Source organism: Schistocerca americana, chromosome 3, assembly GCF_021461395.2.
Source record: "Schistocerca americana isolate TAMUIC-IGC-003095 chromosome 3, iqSchAmer2.1, whole genome shotgun sequence".
In the NCBI taxonomy this organism is placed as follows: Eukaryota; Metazoa; Arthropoda; class Insecta; order Orthoptera; family Acrididae; genus Schistocerca; species Schistocerca americana.
In genome coordinates this window covers 989,931,550-989,951,810 of record NC_060121.1, presented here as the reverse complement: position 1 = coordinate 989,951,810, position 20,261 = coordinate 989,931,550, and the positions used below count along the sequence as shown (strand labels likewise).

Genomic DNA, 20,261 nt, shown 5'->3' with positions numbered 1-20,261 from the left:
AAAACGGAGCAATCCTTTAAGGAACAGATACAGTATATTGACATGCACACAATAATGTTCTAATTTACTGAACGAACAAACTGACCTCATACACAAATAACGATATATTGAAAGCTTTGATATTATAAAGCAGGAAAATGAGTTAAACAAACAAACCAGAGATACTAACACATTTTCATTGTTATAACATAAACACAGAACAACAAAGATACACACCAAGTAAACATCAGACCATAAAACGAAAAACACCGTCAGAACAGGTTTGAAGGCCCAACGGTACCTACAGCGGCCGCGATGTCATCCTCAGCAGTCACTTTATGATACGGAGGAGCACGTGGTCAGCACACCGCTCTCCCGACCGTTGTCAGTTTTCGTGACCTACCATAACAAAATTATTATGTAAAAATAAAATACAAGTAAGTCTCAACACAAACCAGAGGTGGTTGCAGGTGAACCTAAGAAGATACTCAAAATGTAACAGATTTTCCAGATACCACCTGCTTCTAGTGCTAACTTTGTAAACATGTAATATCACTGATCCAATGTCAGCCAAGCCGCCAAGAGGAAAAATAACGCAAAAAACTAACCTATATCTAAAAATCAGATACAATAGTAAGTCTACAACGGACGTCGAAGTTATGTCTAAAGACACATTCCAAGAAAGTCAGCACATGGCAACATCGATATTACACGTACGGTAAAAACACCAATCTAATGTTTAATAACATTACGATCACAGTTACAGCTTAGAATAGAGAGACTATAGCAATGTATTTACAGGACACGTGACGATGGGAATATGCCGAAATGAGCTCATTGTGATGTATGCAATAAAACTCACAAGGAGCAGTGTAACTGGTTTATCGTTATCGTAATTAGAAAATTGTTTACCCGCTGAAGGCGCTACTCTCAGTATCGTCTAGAATCTCTAGATCGTGGAAGCGACCGCTGTATCGATTGGACCTCGGGTTCTGTTTCGACGGCCTGTGTGCGGTTTCCAGATGGCTACCCGCACTCATCTGGCCGCTGATGGGCTGAATAAGCGTTTCCGCCTCAATTACGCCTTACACAAATGAGAATAATGTGAAAAAAGACGTCTACAATAAGGCAATTACACGTAGATCTATTTCAACTGTCATACATTCACCTAAAGATTTAATCATATTGTTAAAAACAAAACACGCACAGAACGCAATTAATACTAAAAAAAGGGACACATCCGTATCGAGTATTCAGAACGAACAACATACTCTCGCAAATGCTGTAGGGACGTACAGTTTCCGGTCATTTACTTGTAGTTGGACAAATACAGTAGAAACATTCATTCAGCTTACCTTATACGAATAAGAAGCCCCTTTATCATAAATTGAAAATATTTGTGGCCCACTATCTGCTTAGACTTCTGGTTCCCAAGCTTGCTGAGACCCTTACCCCTGAGTGCAATCAGACGTTAGCTGCTTTCCCCCCCCCCCCCCCCCCCCCCCCCCCTGTCTCCGCACTATCAACATTAGCGTTCAACTAAACTTTAGAATAGCATTGTCTTTGAACACTTCTATTTTTAAGATTCTGAATCATTATTACTGATTTTGTAGGTGTTTTTATTAAGCCAACTAAAGCCATTGAGACAAATAGTACTGCTGTTTCTAACAACCACTTCTACACACTGTTGAAGCAGTTCTCAGTGAATTGCGAGTGTTACCTGCAATTTCTCCTCAGAAAAGAAAGCTAAGTATCCATATGAGTGGCGGATGCAGAAAAACCTCAGGGAGAGGACGTTAAAGATACCTTGAGCTACCTTTACTTTCACTGTAATAAAAAATGTCACATGCAAAGTTTAAGAAATTTTTATTTAAAATGATCATACACACATACAAAAATGCCACATTATGATATAAAAAAGTTAAAATTGATTCTCTTCCTTAAATGGCGACTTCTATGCGCCTATGTTTCCTGGCAGATTGCTTAATTACATCGTCAATAGGACAATCAGTGTCAGGGTGAGTGTTCAACAGAGCTAAGCCATTAAGTCCATCTTCCTGCATTGTCGACCTCAGCCATGTCTCTGTACGCTGCAGTGTCGAAAAACTTCTTTCTTCTGTAGCAATAGATGCAGGTAGACAAGCAAATATTTTGTGCAGAGTGTGCAAAGCAGCATAGCCAGATCTAGGATAGACAGACAACGCTTGCATAACCGAATCACTATCATTAAGGGCGTTTATGCCCATTTGCTTGTATTGAAGAATCTCTGCCATTAGTCTAGTTAATAAGAATAACGTATCGAGATCACTAGAAAGACCGTAGGTATGTGTTAGCAATCTGTGCGAGACAGAAACGTATAAAATACGACGCGGTCGCGCGTGCTACATAGGAAAGTACGAGGTGCATTCAAGTTCTAAGGCCTCCGATTTTTTTTTCTCCGGACTGGAAAGAGATGGAAACATGCGCATTGTTTTAAAATGAGGCCGCGTTCATTGTCAATACGTCCCAGAGATGGCAGCACCGTACGGCAGATGGAATTTTACAGCCAGCAGCGAGAATGGGAACTGTTTTAAATACTTAAAATGGCGACGTTTTCCTTACTTGATCAGCGTGCAATCATTCGTTTTATGAATTTGCGTGGTGTGAAATTCATCAACAGTTGAAGGAGACATGTGGTGATGGAGTTACGGATGTGTCGAAAGTGCGTTCGTGGGTGCGACAGCTTAATGAAGGCAGAACATCGTGTGACAACAAACCGAAACAACCTCGGGCTCGCACAAGCTGGTCTGACGACATGGTCGAGAAAGTGGAGAGAATTGTTTTGGGGGATTGCCGAATGACTGTTGCACAGATCGCCTCCAGAGTTGGCATTTCTGTGGGTTCTGTGCACACAATCCTGCATGACGACCTGAAAATGCGAAAAGTGTCATCCAGGTGGGTGCCACAAATGCTGACGGACGACCACACGGCTGCCCGTATGGCATGTTGCCGAGCAATGTTGACGCGCAACGACAGCACGAATGGAACTTTCTTTTCGTCAGTTGTGACAATGGATGAGACGTGGATGCCATTTGTCAATCCAGAAACAAAGCGCCAGTCAGCTCAATGGAAGCCCACAGATTCACCGCCACCAAAAAAATTTCGGGTAACCGCCAGTGCTGAAAAAATGATGGTGTCCATGTTCTGGGACAGCGAGGGCGTAATCCGTACCCATTGCGTTCCAAAGGGCACTACGGTAACATGTGCATCCTACGAAAATGTTTTGAAGAACAAATTCCTTCCTGCACTGCAACAAAAACGTCCGGGAAGGGCTGCGCGTGTGCTGTTTCACCGAGACAACGCACCCGCACATCGAGCTAACGTTACACGACAGTTTCTTCGTGATAACAACTTTGAAGTGATTCCTCATGCTCCCTACTCACCTGACCTGGCTCCTAGTGACTTTTGGCTTTTTGCAACAATGAAAGACACTCTCTGTGGCCGCACATTCACCAGCCGTGCTGCTATTGCCTCAGCGATTTTCCAGTGGTCAAAACAGACTCCTAAAGAAGCCTTCGCCGCTGCCATGGAATCAAGGCGTCAGCTTTGTGAAAAATGTGTACGTCTGCAGGGCGATTACGTCGAGAAGTAACGCCAGTTTCATCGATGTCGGGTGAGTAGTTAATTAGAAAAAAAGTCGGAGGCCTTAGAACTTGAATGCACCTCGTACCACTACTAGACAACTCGGTCCAGTCTAGTCGACGTGGGGGCTGACTGGAGGGGAGGGGGCGCACCCCCCCCCCCTTTATGTATCCGCCACTGACCCATGCTGAGTGTAGACTTCGTCTGTACCACTCAGACCTAGCGACAATCCCATTTAAAATCAACCAAGTCAAACGGTGTGCACTATACTTAGTTCGTAACTCCCACTAATGCCAATCAGAATAAAGCTGTAAAGGGCCTACAGCAGTGTAGTAGCGTTACATAGTTGCTAACACGTTGTCAATTACTGCATTTATCATTGTGAAATGAGTAATGAAGCAGTTTCTGGTCTATTGCGGGAACTACCTGCAACTCGGAACGTATTTTCACGAGATATTTAAGCATATGTCTCAATTTTGTCATAAATGCGTGGTACAAACAGTACGGTATGTGTGGTGGGTCAACTATGTATATAAGATGTCCATGCTGTAGTTTCACAAGCTGTAACCCCCCCAAGGCAATGTCAAGCGTTATTGCTAGAATTTCAGATAAAATATTTAATTAATGGTAACTTACGCAATCAGTATCATTCTTACGAAATAGTGATAACAATAATCTTTCATAAATTTAATGCTACTGTGACTGAAACATAATTGAAACCTTCTGTTTTTATCGCACAGGGGTTGTTACCCCCCCCCCCCCCCCCCAGGTCGGGAACGAGTGAATTAGACCGTGTGTATAATGCAACTAAGTCGCTGTTCATATTCTTGTTGCATAAAGAGTAGGTAAAGTAACTATTAGTCCAGGTTCTTACCACCGCGCGTATTATTGGCGAGCACTCAGAAGCCATTCTTTTTAATCGCTGACCCTTGCGATTTGTCTGAATTGGAGAGATAGAGGAGGAGGGGCGGGGGGGGGGAGAAGAGTGTCGATATCTGTTACATGCAATTACGTGTTTAAGCAGCCCCTGACACTACTCCAATCTACAAGCGTTAAATTACTGAAATTGTGAGAAGTGTACACATCTTTCAGCACACGTCTATTGCGAATTCCTGTAGAATACTCACCTATTAATAGAAACGTCTGACTTGGCGGCAGTGTAGTACCCAACTGCCATCTTTGCACAGCTGTTACATATGCACGTCCTCTAACGTAGGATCTTTTGTTTCGCTTCTGGCTCTCGAAGCATGTCGTTCTCTGGTATGCTGCCGATTCCTTGTTGAAGTACACTGACAAAAAAAAAGTCTCGGCTCCTAAAAGCAATTAATGCAAAGTAATGAAATTTAGTAAATTCATTTGTCTAGGTAAATGGAAATGGATAGGTTATAGTGGGAATTAGCGCAGTTCGGTGGCACCAGGAATGGGTCTTATGGTGAGGTGAATTTGGGGTTATAAATATAGAATTAGATAGGGGTAATGCAGGAGCAGGTTTAATAACGAATAATAAAATAGGAATGCGGGTAAGCTGCTATGAACAGATTATCGTAGCCAAGATCGACACGAAGCCCACGCCCACAACAGCAATAAAAGTTTACATGCCAACTAGCTCCGCAGATGAAGACACTGAAAAAATGTATGACGGGATGAAAACAAAACTTCAGATAGTTACGCAAGACAAAAATTTGTGATGGACTGGAATTCGATAGTAGGAAAGAGAAGGAAAAATGGTAGGTGAATCTGGACTGGGGGAAAGGGATAGAAAGTGGAAGCCATCTCGTAGAATTTTGCACAGAGCACAGTTTAAGTATCGCTGACCCGTGGTTTAAGAATCATGAAACAAGGCTGTATACGTGGAAAAGACCGGAAGACACTGGAAGATTTCAGATTGATTATATAATGGTAAGACAGAGTTCGGAACCATATTTTAAATTGTAAGACATTTCCAGGGGCAGCGGTGGACTCTGTACACATCGTCGTGTTATGGACTGTAGATTAAAACAGAAGAAATCGCAAAAAAGGTAGGAAATTAAAGATATGAAACGAGACTAGAGCAGGGGAAAAAAAATGTAACATATTGCGCATGCATAGGAAACGAAACCCACTACTGTGCAGCTACACTATTGATGACAAACAGCTGGAGACAGCGTGTGTCGAAAAGTACCTGGGCGTAACTGTCCAGACCGACCTTAAGCGGATTGACCATGTAAAACAGATAGTGGGAAAAAGCAGGCACAAAGCTGATTCATCGGAAGAATCTTAAGGAAATGTAACTCATCCACGAAAGAAGTGACTTATAAGTCGCTTGTTCGCCCGATTCTTGAGTATTGTTCATGTATCTGGGATCCCTATCAGGTAGGACTGATAGAGAAGATCCAATGAAGAGCGGCGCGTTTCGTCACGGTATCGTTTAGCTGGCGAGAGAGCGTTACGGATATGCTAAACAAACTGCACCGGCAGACGTTACAAGACAAGTTGTGTATCACGGAGAGACTTAATACTGAAATTTCGGGACAGCACTTTCCAGGAGTCAGAAAACAAATTATACTTCACCCCACATACATCTCGCGTATTGACCACGAGGAGAAAATTGCCCTCCAGGAAACCTGGTTCCCGGCAATGTGCACACCTGCCCTCCACAGCAATAAGAGATATTACAGGGAGCGTAGCCATTATAATAGTGTGACAGGTGGAGTTTGCGTCTGTCCTGAACTCTGTATGTAGTGAACCTGTGCCCCTTCAAACCCCTCTTGAAGCTGTGGCTGTCAGGATAAGGACGACAGAGGAAATAACTGCTTGCGATGTACATCTTTCTCCAGATGGTGCAGTACCCCTGAACGTATCGGCTGCACTGATTGATCAACTCCCTAAACCATTCCTACTTTTTGGAGATTTTAACGCGCATAACCCCCATGTGGGGTGGCGCCATGCTTACTGGCCGAGATAGGGAGATCGCAAATTTACTATCACAACTCGAACTTTCGACAATGTCGGTATTGGATCTTAAGCAAAAACGTTTGACGATCACTGTTCCATGTGTAATGGAGAACAGGCGCATGTACTGTCGACGAGACATCAAACGCGTCAGTACGGTCCAAGATGCGTAGGTCAGGCAGAGCCTGTACTTCGGCTTCAAACATCCCCTGACCTCAACAGACAAAAATAAACCAACCTGCTGACAGACCGTACATGGGAATTATGCCGTCGAAGCATCTTCCACCATAAGACTTACCCGATCAATCCTCACCTCTGTGCAGCCCCGGTAGACGGTCTTAATATGCCAAGAAGCTTAAATCAGCGCACATTCCATTGCAGAATGAAAATTCATTCTGGTAACGATCTGAGCATGTACTGATAGGCAAGGTGGTACACCTGTTTTGAGTTTATTCGAATAAGTTTTTCTTAAAATGTAATTTGCATATAATTACTTATTGGTCTATGAGGTACTGGGAATGCAACCAAACCATTTCTCTTGGTGTCTTTCGCCTGTGAATCGCCAAGCCATCTTCAGACTGAACTATTCGACACTGTCTGTTTAACGGAGTGTAGCAAGGAAAGATTGCATCCCTTGGGGAGAAACAAATCGGTAATCTTTGCAAGCACCTCAGGTCTGCTAGCAACAGTAGTAGTTTGAGCGGCAATAGGTCTAACAACTAATGAGGAAATAGGATTGCGATTAGCCTGCTATGAACAGTATAGTGGACGTATGATCATAGCCAAAATATACACGAGTCCAACACTCGCCGCGGTTTGAAAAACGTGATATCGTCAAGAGCTGCTGATAAATATTCTTTCTTCAGCAACCAGTTTCTGTCCAAGGTCCATCATCGTGTTCATAAGGCATTTACATCGTGCTAGGCGCTATTAAATGAACGATGTCAAATAATAAAAGCCATGAATTCGTCACTGTTGTCATATATAATAATACATTACATCCTCAGTTATAAAAATGTGCCACACAGTGCACTGATTCATATTATATAAAATAGTCGGCATTAACGTTACGTAGGCATCGTATACAGTGCAATATTCACGAATTCGTGATTTTATTATTTAACGCAGCTGATCGTCAGGATGAATAAACGTCACGACTCATAGCTTCCAAAACAACGTTGTAACGGCGAATAGAATGTTGAAGAGGAGCCTGGTGAAGGTAAGAAGAAAGTAACTTCATGATTCAGTATGAATCGGTACGAATATAATTCAACAATAACTGCAAACGAAGTAAATAAACTTGGTTTTGACGTTCTGTCGGTATGTCCGTTTCAGCTCTCTGGCAACTCGTCGTGTTAATGGTTTTGTACAGTAACACACGTACTGGAGTATACTCATATCGGGCCCTTTACTTCGAAAATAGTACGAAAGTCCATTTGTAGTGTGTAATTGTGCAGCTGCTAACGTGATTCTCCGAGATTGGGCGGCAGGTCGCTCAGCCTTAATTGCCTCCCAATTACGCTCTCAGCTAAACAATAACGTATAATGGATTCACCTATCAGCCAGGCGCAACGAACAGCTGTGAAAACTAGGTATTTTCTGTCGCCCTTCATATACAGAGCTTTCTGACAAAATGAGATCGCAAAATTTGTGGTTATTTTAGTAAAGGTCTGTGCATTAAAGTAGCAGCCTGGGGCGTTTGAATGCGACTGCCGCCACATGAGGAGACACAATGAAAAGCAGTGTCACCAGATGACGTGTAAATACGCGCCGTCCCAAAATGAGAAAAGTGAGATAAGATGTGAACCATTTTGGAGCATCTCCTGTTACACCATAATATTCTAATTTACTTAACATGATATTGTGATTTACACAGTCAAATGCCTTTGACAGATCACAAAATATACCAGTTGCCTGCAGTTTTTTGTCTAACGAATTAAGCACATTTTCACTGTAAGTGTAAATCCGAACTGTGACTGACAGTATGTTATTTGAAATAAGATGGTTGTAAAGCTAGTTGTACATTAGCTTTTCTAAAATTTTTGAGAATGCTGACAAAAGCGAAACTGGATGGAAATTCGACGCTATTTCCTTATCTCCCTTCTTAAAGAGTGGCTTAACTTCAGCATATTTCAACCATTCAGGAAATATTCCATTGATAAATGACTGGTTACACAGATAGCGTAATATGTTACAGAACTCAGAATCACATTCTTAAATTAACTTTGTTAATATTTCATGATACCCTCTAGATGTTTTTGGTTTTAAAGATTTTATGATGGACATTACTTCTGCTGTGGTAGTCAGGGTCAAATTCATATTATGGAACTTACTTGAAATGTCTGGTCTGAGATATCCCATAGAAGCATCTACAGAACCTGACAACCCCATCTTTTCAGCAACAGTTACAAATAGTTTGTTAAAAAGTTCTGCAACACACTACACATGTCACCATGTAGCATTTACTCTTAATGCTATTTGCTCCTCTTCATGTCTGCTTCTACTATATCCAATGTTGTCTCTCTTTTGCCATCTGATATGACTATCTTTTCCTTGTAATATGTTTGCTTTGATGTCCGTATTACAGTCTTTAATATTTTCCAGTACTTCTTGTAATGTGCTATAGCATCAGCATCAGAACTGTTTCAGATTGACAGATACAGTTTCCTTTTTGTTTTACAAGATACCCCTATTCCTTGAGTAATCCATGGCTTCTTTGTAGAATTTGCTCTAACCTTGGTTAGTTTTGGGGAAAATAGTGCTCAAATAAGATAAGCACTTTATTAGCAAAAGTGTTGCCATTTTCATTCATACCATGAGCACTGTAAACATCACTCCAGTGAAGGTCTCTGAGGAGTATCCTAAAATAATCAATTTTTGGCTTATTGATTACCCTCTTGAGCTCAGATTTAACAGATTTTATATCCTGTTCAGAATTAACATTTAACAGAAGGAACTGCATGTCATGGTCTGAGAGGCCATTGACTATCGATTTTGTAATATAATTTTGTTCAATGTACTTATCCATAAAGATATTATCAATGGCTGTTTGTGAGCAATTGGCTACCCTAACTGGGAACTTTACAGTGGGAATTAAGTTGAATGATAGTGTTACTAACTCAAACAAGTCCTTATTGAGAGAGTTTTAAGGAGATCTACGTTGAAATCACCTGCAACCATTATTTCTTTGTTTTTGGTTCTTAATTGGGCCAGTACAGCTTCATGTTGGTTTATGGACAGGCTAAAGTTACCTGCAGGTGCTCGATATACACTTGATAGTGTGAAAGATTTTTTTATGTAATTCTTATTCTGTTGCACATGCTTCCATATGCTCTTCTCTGAAAAAAATTTATTAATGTGTGTGTTCTTAAATTTGACAGTTCCTAACGACTGTGAAAATTCCTCCTTTCTCCATTTCTGCTCTACAAAAGTGAGATGCTAAACTAAATTCTGTAACACGTAAAAGTTCTATGCCAGTGGTCACATGGCGTTCAGAGAGGCAGATTGTCAGGTGGGTTTGAGGACTCTATGCAGATAATTGATTCATTAATTTTATTTCTCAGTCCGTGAATATTTTGATGCAGTAAAGATAGCTAACATTTCACATTGACTGAGCTAAAATTGAGCAGAGTTGAAATTTCTGCTGATTGTTGAAACTTCTTAACCAGCAGCTGTTTATGCTGATGTAATAAGCTAGAATTATGTTTTTTTTCGTTCTTTCTCAAACTGAAGGTTTGTCTCAATCCTAACCTCTCTTAAAACTTGGTTTCTTTCTACCCTCCTGACACTAAAAATGAGGCTTTTCTGAACCCTATAACCACTGGTATTTTATCACTCATGACAGTGCCTTCCCACTTTAACTGTCCTGCTATTTTCCTAGCCAGTTTACCCTTCCCTTTGCTGTTGAGGTGAAGGCCATGCCTAGTATAATCCCACCTACTGAGAGAATCAACAGGAACCACACGAATATGTGACCCTGCACCCGACGTAAGCAGCCGTTCCAACTACAAATTAACTCTCCTGACAGAAGAGTTCAAATGAGCTTGGTCATGGCGCCCAAGAACAGATACAAACTGAACATTAGTATGCTTCGATGCTGATGCAATCTTTGCCAGGCTACACTATGTACTGTGCCCAGTATCTCTATCAATACTATTACCTGGCCCACCCACTATAACTACAGTGTTCCTTAGTGAAATCTTTGCAAAATGATCTTAAATCCTCTGTCACCTGCTCCAGACCAGCACTAGGTTTAAAAAAATTGATGACCTGGTGTTCTGATCGTAATTCAACATACAAAAGTTGGCCAACACCTCTTCCGTGGGAACTACCTAACAACAACACTTTCTTTCTCTTTACTGATTTCCCTACATTCTTACTTTTCAATTTGCTGCTGAAAGTTTGTTGTGACCTGTCTATACCTTCAACTGCTTGAGGCTCACCAGCTTCTAACTGCAGCAACAGGTCACATCTATTTTCCACATCCACCTGGGCCTGTTCCTCCTGTTGCCTGTTGCCACTTCCCGCCTCTCTTTACCCTTCTCCCTCCTTAACCTGTCAAGACCTTCCCTGGCCTTGTCTAACTCAGCCTGAATGGCGGCAATTTTCCCCTCCTGTTCTAGTATCTTCCTATCTCGACTACATAGCCTACAAAACCACTGATGAGTCTCATTTACTTCCCCTACTCCCACGCTACTGCAGTCATCCACATCGGAAAAAGGTACAGCCCCTGTCACACCAAAGCACCGACCTGACAGTTCTACAGCACGTCAAGCACTTTTCACTCATGAAAAAAGTAATAGTTTATTAAGAACAAGCCAGTGAAATTACAGATAAACACGAAAATGCGACTCCACAAATTTGGCCTATACGCAACTGTATGTAAACAAAAACAGTGCAAAATTTCTGAAACAACTTACTTTACGCTACTTTCAGGAACTGTGAGTTAAATAGTGAAGAGGTACGCTACAGTTAGATCGCTGGAGAGTGCAAAGTACAATTAAACGACATTCTATAGATTTGCTGCGGCAAAACGTAAACAGAAAATACGACTATAACTCGACTGTACGATTTTAGAGCGTTTTCTGCTTTATTACGTAAAGAAAAATGAAACCTTTACTGGTACGCTTAAAGAACACACTATAATACACCTATTTACCACGTAACCAGTACTAAATTGAATGTTATAATCTAAAATGACTTATCTTTATGAGAACACCAAAACTGGCGCTAGTCGCTTGACTGCAGGGCTGCTTCGTCTCAAGTTCTATTTACGGCTTATCGGTTTGTAGTTAGAATATTACTACGGTATCTCAATGTCCGAACTTTGAAATGCTATCCATTCGCAGATTAAACCGGAGATAAACTGTCATTAGAGCTACTATTTTCAAAGATCCAGATCCAACAGCTGGACAGGTCTCTTTCATACTCCGTATACTGGTGATCCCAAAAGACCTACCCACTCATTTTAAGCAACTTCAACTCTCAATCAAGGTTTCGTTTGCCTTGCGAGTAAACAAGGTTCAAAGTCAGAGGGTGGAGAGAAGAAGGGGGGGGCAGAGAGAGAGAGAGAGAGAGAGAGAGAGAGAGAGAGAGAGAGAGAGAGAGAGAGAGAGAGAGAGGGGGGGGGGGGGTGAGGGAGGTTTGAAATGGACATCAGGAGGAGGAGATGAATAGATCGGTGAAGTGATGATGCACAGAGGGGGAGGGGGGATGTATGCTGAGAAGCATTTTAGGTTTTGCTGTTGTGTTATGCAGTAAAATTGCTTTGCTGTGGACTCGAACAGTATTCTCCAGGATGTATCTGCTGCTGCCTGCCAACCAACACAGCGGTTAGTAAATTCATTTAACAGCAGTAGGCGAGCTGTAATTAAATTGTTAGACTCGGTGTTTCTGTGGCATAAGTAACTCTATGTAAGCTCGTTTTTACGCGTAAACTCCAGTTTTTCAACTGCTCCAGACAAAACCAAAGTTGTCCTCACCGGGAACGGACGCACGTATTCTCCTAAGCACCCTGCTAAGGAAGTGTCGGCAATAAATTTTTGTCGCACTCAAAAACGTACAGCTCACCGAACATAAAATCATGCCTGAAAAGGAAACGGCGGTAGTATATTGAGGAACACGTGGCTGTTTGACTTACCCGTTCCTAACGACAAGTAGGAATTGGCGCCTATCCAAGAACTGGCAGGCAGTTGTGCGTTGGTGCAAGAATAAACAGAACGCCCTCGGCGTGCAGTGGAATGATATGGCGCAACCACCTCGGCCGTCGCATCGAGTACTTTCCTGGAATCACCTTGCCCGTAGGTGTCACTTGGCCCGCTTACTTGTTTTTCCTAGACTTAAACAGCGGCAGAGCGATCGTCGCTGTACGACAAATCGTCATACATCTTCCGTACAAGGCTAGTCCTCTTGCCAGCTATTGACAAGGCTTAAACGGCGCACAGTGTGCCACGGTGATCAAAAAATTTCTACGTGTTTGCGTAAACAGAATGAACTACAGCTCGAAAATCTGTGCTAAGAACGTGATAACGTATCCAAAGTGTAGAGCACACGACGATCCATACATAAAACGTGAAATTAGTTCCAGAATGAGTTGGTGCTTAGTTTGGAAAGTGCTTAGGTTGGACCCAAGACAAATGAAAAGACGTGACCAGATCACGTGACTCTCCATTTTAGTTGGTAAGAGCTGGTGTGCGCAGCCACCACGAAGCAAGTTCTCAACAAGGCACACCATAATGGCGTGGGCTGTTTTTACGTGGACTGGGTCCTCTGCTACAACCAGGGTGCGATTTCTGCTTTTACCAGTGGGGGGGATGTCCTAGGGGGTTAGTATAATTATGTTACTAGCTTGGACCGTGGCGTTACCCATGGTTAAACAGTTATTTATAAATAGATGTTAATGCCGAAACTCACTATTCATGCGTATGCACTATCAGAAAAGCCATCCCTTGTTATATCTTTAAAAGTACATTATAGGTAATGCTTATTTACAAAATCTTCTACATACAGGTATACGAGGGGAATGCAAAAAGTAAAGGTACATTTGTGAAAAGCTGTACTAATTCTGATGACTGATGATAGAAAACTGAAACATGCATTATTTTTCTACGTAACATCCCTCGACTTCAGTGCAGTTTTCCCGACGTTTTAAGAGTTTTTTTATTTTATCAGAAAATACGTTTATCGGTTCCATCTGTAACCAAACGACCAGCAATGGCGTCTTCATCACTTTTAAATTTTCTTCTCTGTAGTGCTTCCGTTAAGGGCCCAAGCATGTGGAAATCGCTTGAAGCCATGTCTGGACTGTATGGTGGATGTTCCAGCACCTCGAATCTCAACTCCTTTATTGCGTCGGCTGTCCGTTTGGCAGAATGTGGGCGAGCGTTATCTTGCTGCAGGATGACACCTCTTCACAGTTTTCCACGACGTTTGGATTTGATTGCAGGTTTTAGTTTCGTACGCAACACATCACATCCACCATATAATACAGACCTGGCACTAAAGCCTCATTTACGCTGGGTTGACGTCTTGCGACATTGTGGCACGCTACGGAAATGTGGCATGCGTCGTCTTGTCATTTAGAACTAAATGTTTTGAAATGCTTGCCTACTACATAAGTTTTTCAAAATTGATAAGCAAACATATTAGTAGTATTAATAGTAAGGCTGTATTAAAAACTTTCAGTGTTCGGCTCGACAAATTTAATTATATGTAAAGTTTTACTCCAGTGATTGGGAAATAAACATCCCAGGTTGGGATGCATAAACTAAAACCTGAGGAAGGGATGGTCTGATGCAGAGGGGGGGAAATCCCCCCCCCCCCCCTGCAAATAGCACACTGGCTCCAACTGAACCGATCGTTGACTGGAAATGGTATGTTCGGCTACTTGCAACCATTAGTGGACTTTATGTTCCCAAACAAAGACGGAATTTTTATGGATGGCAGTGTGCCATGTCGCCAGGCCACAATCGTTCACGATTAATGTGAGAAATATTCTGGGCAATTCGAGCCACCCAAATCGCCCGACATGAATTCCATCAAACATTAATTAATAGAGGGAGCAAGGCGCAGTATTTCTGCAGGGGTCTTCCAAAGACTTGAGTCCATGCCGCGTCCAGTTGCTCCACCACGCCAGTTAAAAGGAGGTCCGACATGTAATTAAAGTGCAGCTACCTGGAGTCCATTGCGGCCTGTAATTATAGCATGGCAGCGAAACTTGGTAGATATTCTAATGCACTGGGAAAAATTAATTCAAATTTTTTGCCACCAGGTACAAATCTGGAGCTGTACAGCTACTCGTTGACATCTCTGGTGCTCATACTGAACAAATTGTGTATGCGACTGTTAATAATACCAGCATTATGCTTTTCTCACTTGTTTGACATCATCTCCCCATATCCTGTTGCTAACCCATTATTGTGTGTGTGTGTGTGTGTGTGTGTGTGTGTGTGAAAAATAACTTGACAAGGTTGAAGAAGCAATCACACCGAAACATACAACAAAACAGAGCGAAGCGATAACTCTGACGGAAAACACGCACATACGCGGTATATATAGAGTTGGTTTAGTCTTTGGAATGTCTCTGTTGTTTGTATGTTGCGCAACAGAACCAGCCGTATTTTTCTCCTTAAGAGAGGAGACTATAAGGTGTATTCGGAGCGGTTATTACTAGTGGTTCCCATGTTGCCTGATACGATATTTACAGCGTGAATCCGAACACCAACAAAATGTTGGTTCTTCCAGGATATTTTGAGTACTCGGTACAAGGGAACTGCGGTCTCCTGTGCCACGTTACCAAGTAACAGCATCTTTTTACTTATTGCCCCTCCATTTACCTTTCTATCTGTATTGCGCTGAAAATATGCGCACAACAGTGCAAATGTCGACAGCCTGCGCTGGGCGTCTTCTTTGGAAATAAACTCGCTGCACTGACCCGCAGTACTTAACCGCTGACAGTGAAGGCCACTTCACTCTTAGCTCTCATTCAATACTGTTCAGGGATAACGGGGCGCACATAACTACACTGTTACTCGGTAACGAATCAGTGGAGTCCACGAATACCTCATACCAACTCACTCCAAATATATCTCTGTACAACCTTCGAAGTTCGGTCGGTAGGGAACGGCGGTATGAGGTTCTAGTGCCAAGTTTTTTTGTTTCTTTTTTTCTTTTTTTTTAATGTCGTATAGCGAAGTCGCTGGAATTGTTTAAGAAAACAGTGGTCCCGTTGCACACACGTGTAACCAGTATACGTCGGTTCGCCGTGTCCACTTGATAAGCTCAAATGAAAACGGTAGCGTTGCCGTATATATTCACTATACCAATACAGGTTAAATTAGCTACCTGTTTCAGTTTTTAATATATCTTCTTTTACATTCCTGAAGTACTACCCACCTCCTTTACTGGCAGTTCGCTTTTCTGAATATTATTATTAATTTTATTAGTTTTCATAGTCTTACTCTTTAGTTTTGATAGTTCGAACTGTTCAGTTCTACTATATCAAGCACATTCCAAAACCTTCTGACTTCAAAGGCCATTTTCTGTTAAATTATAGCTGCTTAGTAGTATATAGTTAGGAATAAAGCACACAAGACTGATTAAACATTCAGACCCAGAATTCTCGCTCTTGAAATACACTTAAAGTTACGCATCATTTGGGTGAGCGGGAAGAACTCGAATTAAGGTACAATAGCCGGGTTTGTAATTGCCATTGTTGCTACTTATTGCGCGTTAGCGTGTATTATCGAATGCATTTTTTGTATCGAGGCACGTGTGAAGGCCAGGAAAATATGTGTTGTAAATATGTTTCGTTAATGCAAGGAAAAGCTAAATATATTTGTAGAAGCAAAAGCTTCTCGCCAGGCAGTGCCAAACATTTTGCTCCGACCGCGCAGGAGTCCTCTAGAGGTGTCCCCGTCGACAGATGAGTCAGTCAGCACCCTGCAGAGACGTCGTCGACCTGGATAAAGACCTTGATGACCGGGCAGATCTCCGTAATGGCGCCGGCAGCAGTTTTTGCGCCCAGCCGGTGTTCTCACAGCTGCTGAGTAACTGGCAGAGTGAGCCGGGCACACGCCGCGGCAGTCCCCGGCTATTTATACTCGCCTGCGAGTGGCTTTACCAGATTCTGCTGGCACACTTCAAACCACTACTAGCATATCCACTCGCAGCCCAACTACCATTTTGTTGTACACCTAGATCTGTTGGTAGCAACTAGCTTTTGACAAACTGTTGTTTTTTTGGGAAGACCAAGTGTGATCCAATGAAGTTGTCACTCCTACGTGTCGTACACTCTGGAGCAGCACACCTGAAATTGCTCTTATTGCAAAATACACACAGCGCGGGGTACAGTGTAACAAAGTGGCTAGGTGGCAGGCGATGCCGACACGTGGAAACACTGAATACTGTTGTTTGTTGTAGTCTTCAGTCCTGAGACTGCTTTGATGCAGCTCTCCATGCTACTCTATCCTGTGCAAGCATCATCTCCCGGTACATACTGCAACCTAAATCCTTCTGTATTTGCTTAGTGTTTTCATCTCTTGGTCTCCCTCTATGATTTTTACACTCCACGCTGCCCTGCAATACTAAATTGGTGATCCCTTGATGCCTCAGAATATGCCCTACCAACCGATCCCTTCTTGCCACAAATTTCTCTTCTCTCCAATTCTATTCAGTACCTCCTCATTAGTTATGTGATCTACGCATCTAGTCTTCAGCATTCTTCTGTAGCGCCACATTTCGAAAGCTTCTATTCTCTTCTTGTCCAAATTATTTATTGTTCACGTTTCACTTCCATACATGGCCACACTCCATACAAATACTTTCAGAAACGACTTCCTGACACTTAACCCTGTACTCGATGTTAACAAATTTCTAATCTAATTCCTGCAGCATCACTTGATTTAATTCGATCATCCTCGTTTTGCTTTTGTTGATGTTCATCTTATATCCTCCTTTCAAGACACTGTCCATTCCGTTCAGCTGTCTTCTAAGTCCTTTGCTGTCTCTGACAGAATTACAATGTCATTGGCGAACCTCAGTTTTTATTTCTTCTCCATGGATTTTAATTCATACTCCGAATTTTTCTTTTGTTTCCTTTACTGCTTGCCCAATATACAGACTGACTAACATCGGGAATAGGCTACTACAACCCTGTCTCACACCCTGTATACATGGTGACACAAAAGTTCGTTAACTTTTGAAAATGTACTAATTCACGGAATAACGTGGGTAGAGAGGTAAAAATTCACACACATACGTAAAAGACATGGGATTTTATTGAAAGCAAAAGAGTGCAAAAACTGGCAAACAGATCGCACTGGACAGCAACAGCCAGTGACGACGCATGTTGATCTTGTATGGAATTGTATTTAGGGGGAGAGGGAGTCAGATCATTCCCAGCCTAGCTCATAAGCACCTGCTGGAAGCTACGACTTTTATGCAGGATGGCGCTCCGCCCCATGTTGTTAGGCGTGTGAAAGATCTCTGGCGCACATCATTTGGTGAGGATTGCGTGCAAAGCTGCCATGTGTGGTCCCCCAGGTCCCCGTGTGGTTATTGGTTGTGGGTTTACCCGAAATCTAAAGACAATATCCTACACCAACATTTTCCCTGGAGTAAAGATATTGTTGATGAATTACGGCAGACATGTTGAGCATTTCTTACACTGAACATAGTCTTTGCTAAAAATTAACTTATGCCAGTTATTTCTGTTGTATCACGTGAAGCGCCATCTATTGTTTATTTTGCGCACTTTTCAGTTTCAATAAGCCTCATGCCCTTTCAAGCATGCGCGACAGTTTTAATCTTCTACCTACATTATTCCGGACTCTTCGGTCACCCTGTACGTAACTATATGCAACGACAGGAAGAGGACTACATTCGTTAGAGAAAGAGAACTAAAATCACTGTGACATAATCGAACTAATTCTTCCACTGAGAAAGATGTCTACTTATGCCATATGACATCATTTGATGTCATTGCTCGAAGAGTGTGGGCCCAACCGACACTTCATCTATTTTTGTAGGAAAATTATCACACGATTTCTGACAATCACTGCGGCACTGGAAATTTTTCCGAGTGTGTTACTCATTGGGCGACTCCACTTCCTGCTCGACACGAAAACCGATTGAGCTCCATCAGTGCTGTGAGTTAAGATTTTGAGAGATTTCTGTTAGTGCTTTGGAAACTGCCTAACAGCACTGCTCAGAGCACTTCCACAGCGACTACTAAATGGGTAGCGGAAGATGGCACTGATAAACACGGCCACAATGACGAAAAAATAAGTGATTAGTAATACATGAGGAAATCACAAAGTTAATCGAGAATCAAAGAAATGTCTGCTGTTGCGATGGTCATCTTCCATTCCTCTAAAGTATAGGTATTCGATATCAAAAACCAAAAAATAAGATAGGACCTAACCAAAAGGGGGAGGGGGTCCGGGGTCCGGACACTCCTGTCATCTAAAAATCACGCACAAGTCAGGTGTTGCGTAGTGAAATTAAAAGATATGTTGATATTCAATCATACGATGAAGAAGGGATGCACATTACCGATAGTCAGCAAGGCCATCAATATATTTAATGTATTTATCTAGATATCGAGAGCACAGCAGGCTACGTCCCCATTACTACTTTAGCCAAGACAAACTGCCCTACATTGTTGGCCTTGCTGTAGCTCAGTTATTGTTTTTATTAATCAGTTCAGTCCTAACTTGTAGTTGAATTTAATGTATATGCTGCAGTTCACTTTTATTGTGTCGTTTACTGGTGTGTAGTTTCCAATTATGGATAACTTTGTAACAAGAAGGAAGAGGAAAATCGATTTTCAAACTTCACAAGGCAGAGGAACGGTAAACATAATTATTACAAATAACATTAAATTGATATCAGTGCATAAAGACAAACATGAGTTTGCCTATATCGCCCAAGCGATGGTGGTTGCATTTCTTTTTTTTTTTTTAAAAAAAAGTACAGACTTCTATCATTAGTAGCCCATATGGCAAAAATATCGCCTAACCTAGTCACTCAGCCGATACGTGGTTATGAAAACCAGTTCCGTTACGGAACAATGGGGAGGGGTTTGTGGAGAGCAGAAGAGATTTGTGACGAAAGCACGTTTTATAGTTCGTCTAGAAAAGATTTATTTCATTGGGCTGCTTGAATTCGTCCGAGAAAACTTCACCCTGTATTCCCCCCCACCTCCACCCTTTCATCCAGGAACTGCTTACGCCCTTCTAAGGCTTAATAATTAAAGCCAGGAATTCCATGCACAATTAAATCTGAAAATATGCATACATTCGTGCACTGTCAAATGACCAAACATGCACAGTTAAAGGAAAAACATGCAGTCAGAATTCCATCCATTGTTGTGATGCATTTTATTTTAAAACAATGTACAACAACTAGTTCTCAGTTTACAGACTGGAATAGCTCTGCGCCTTGAGGCGCTCAGCAAGCAACCCCTGGATTAAAGAGCTGAGGTAGGTGGTTCGAAACTATCCGTCGACAACTTCTAAATTAATTTTCTTTGGTTTCCCACCGAGCGAGGTGGCGCAGTGGCTAACACACTGGACTCGCATTCGGGAGGACGACGGTTCAATCCCGTCTCCGGCCATCCTGATTTAGGTTTTCCGTGATTTCCCTAAATCGTTTCAGGCAAATGCCGGGATGGTTCCTTTGGAAGGGCACGGCCGATTTCCTTCCCCATCCTTCCCTAACCCGAGCTTGCG

The 20,261-nt window shown here is 42.1% G+C and overlaps 1 protein-coding gene across 1 annotated transcript in view; it reads left to right on the top strand.

The window, feature by feature from the left end:
- Positions 1-20,261, top strand: part of LOC124607144 (CD151 antigen) — a 191,111-nt gene that overhangs the window by 79,523 nt on the left and 91,327 nt on the right. The window lies entirely within an intron of this gene.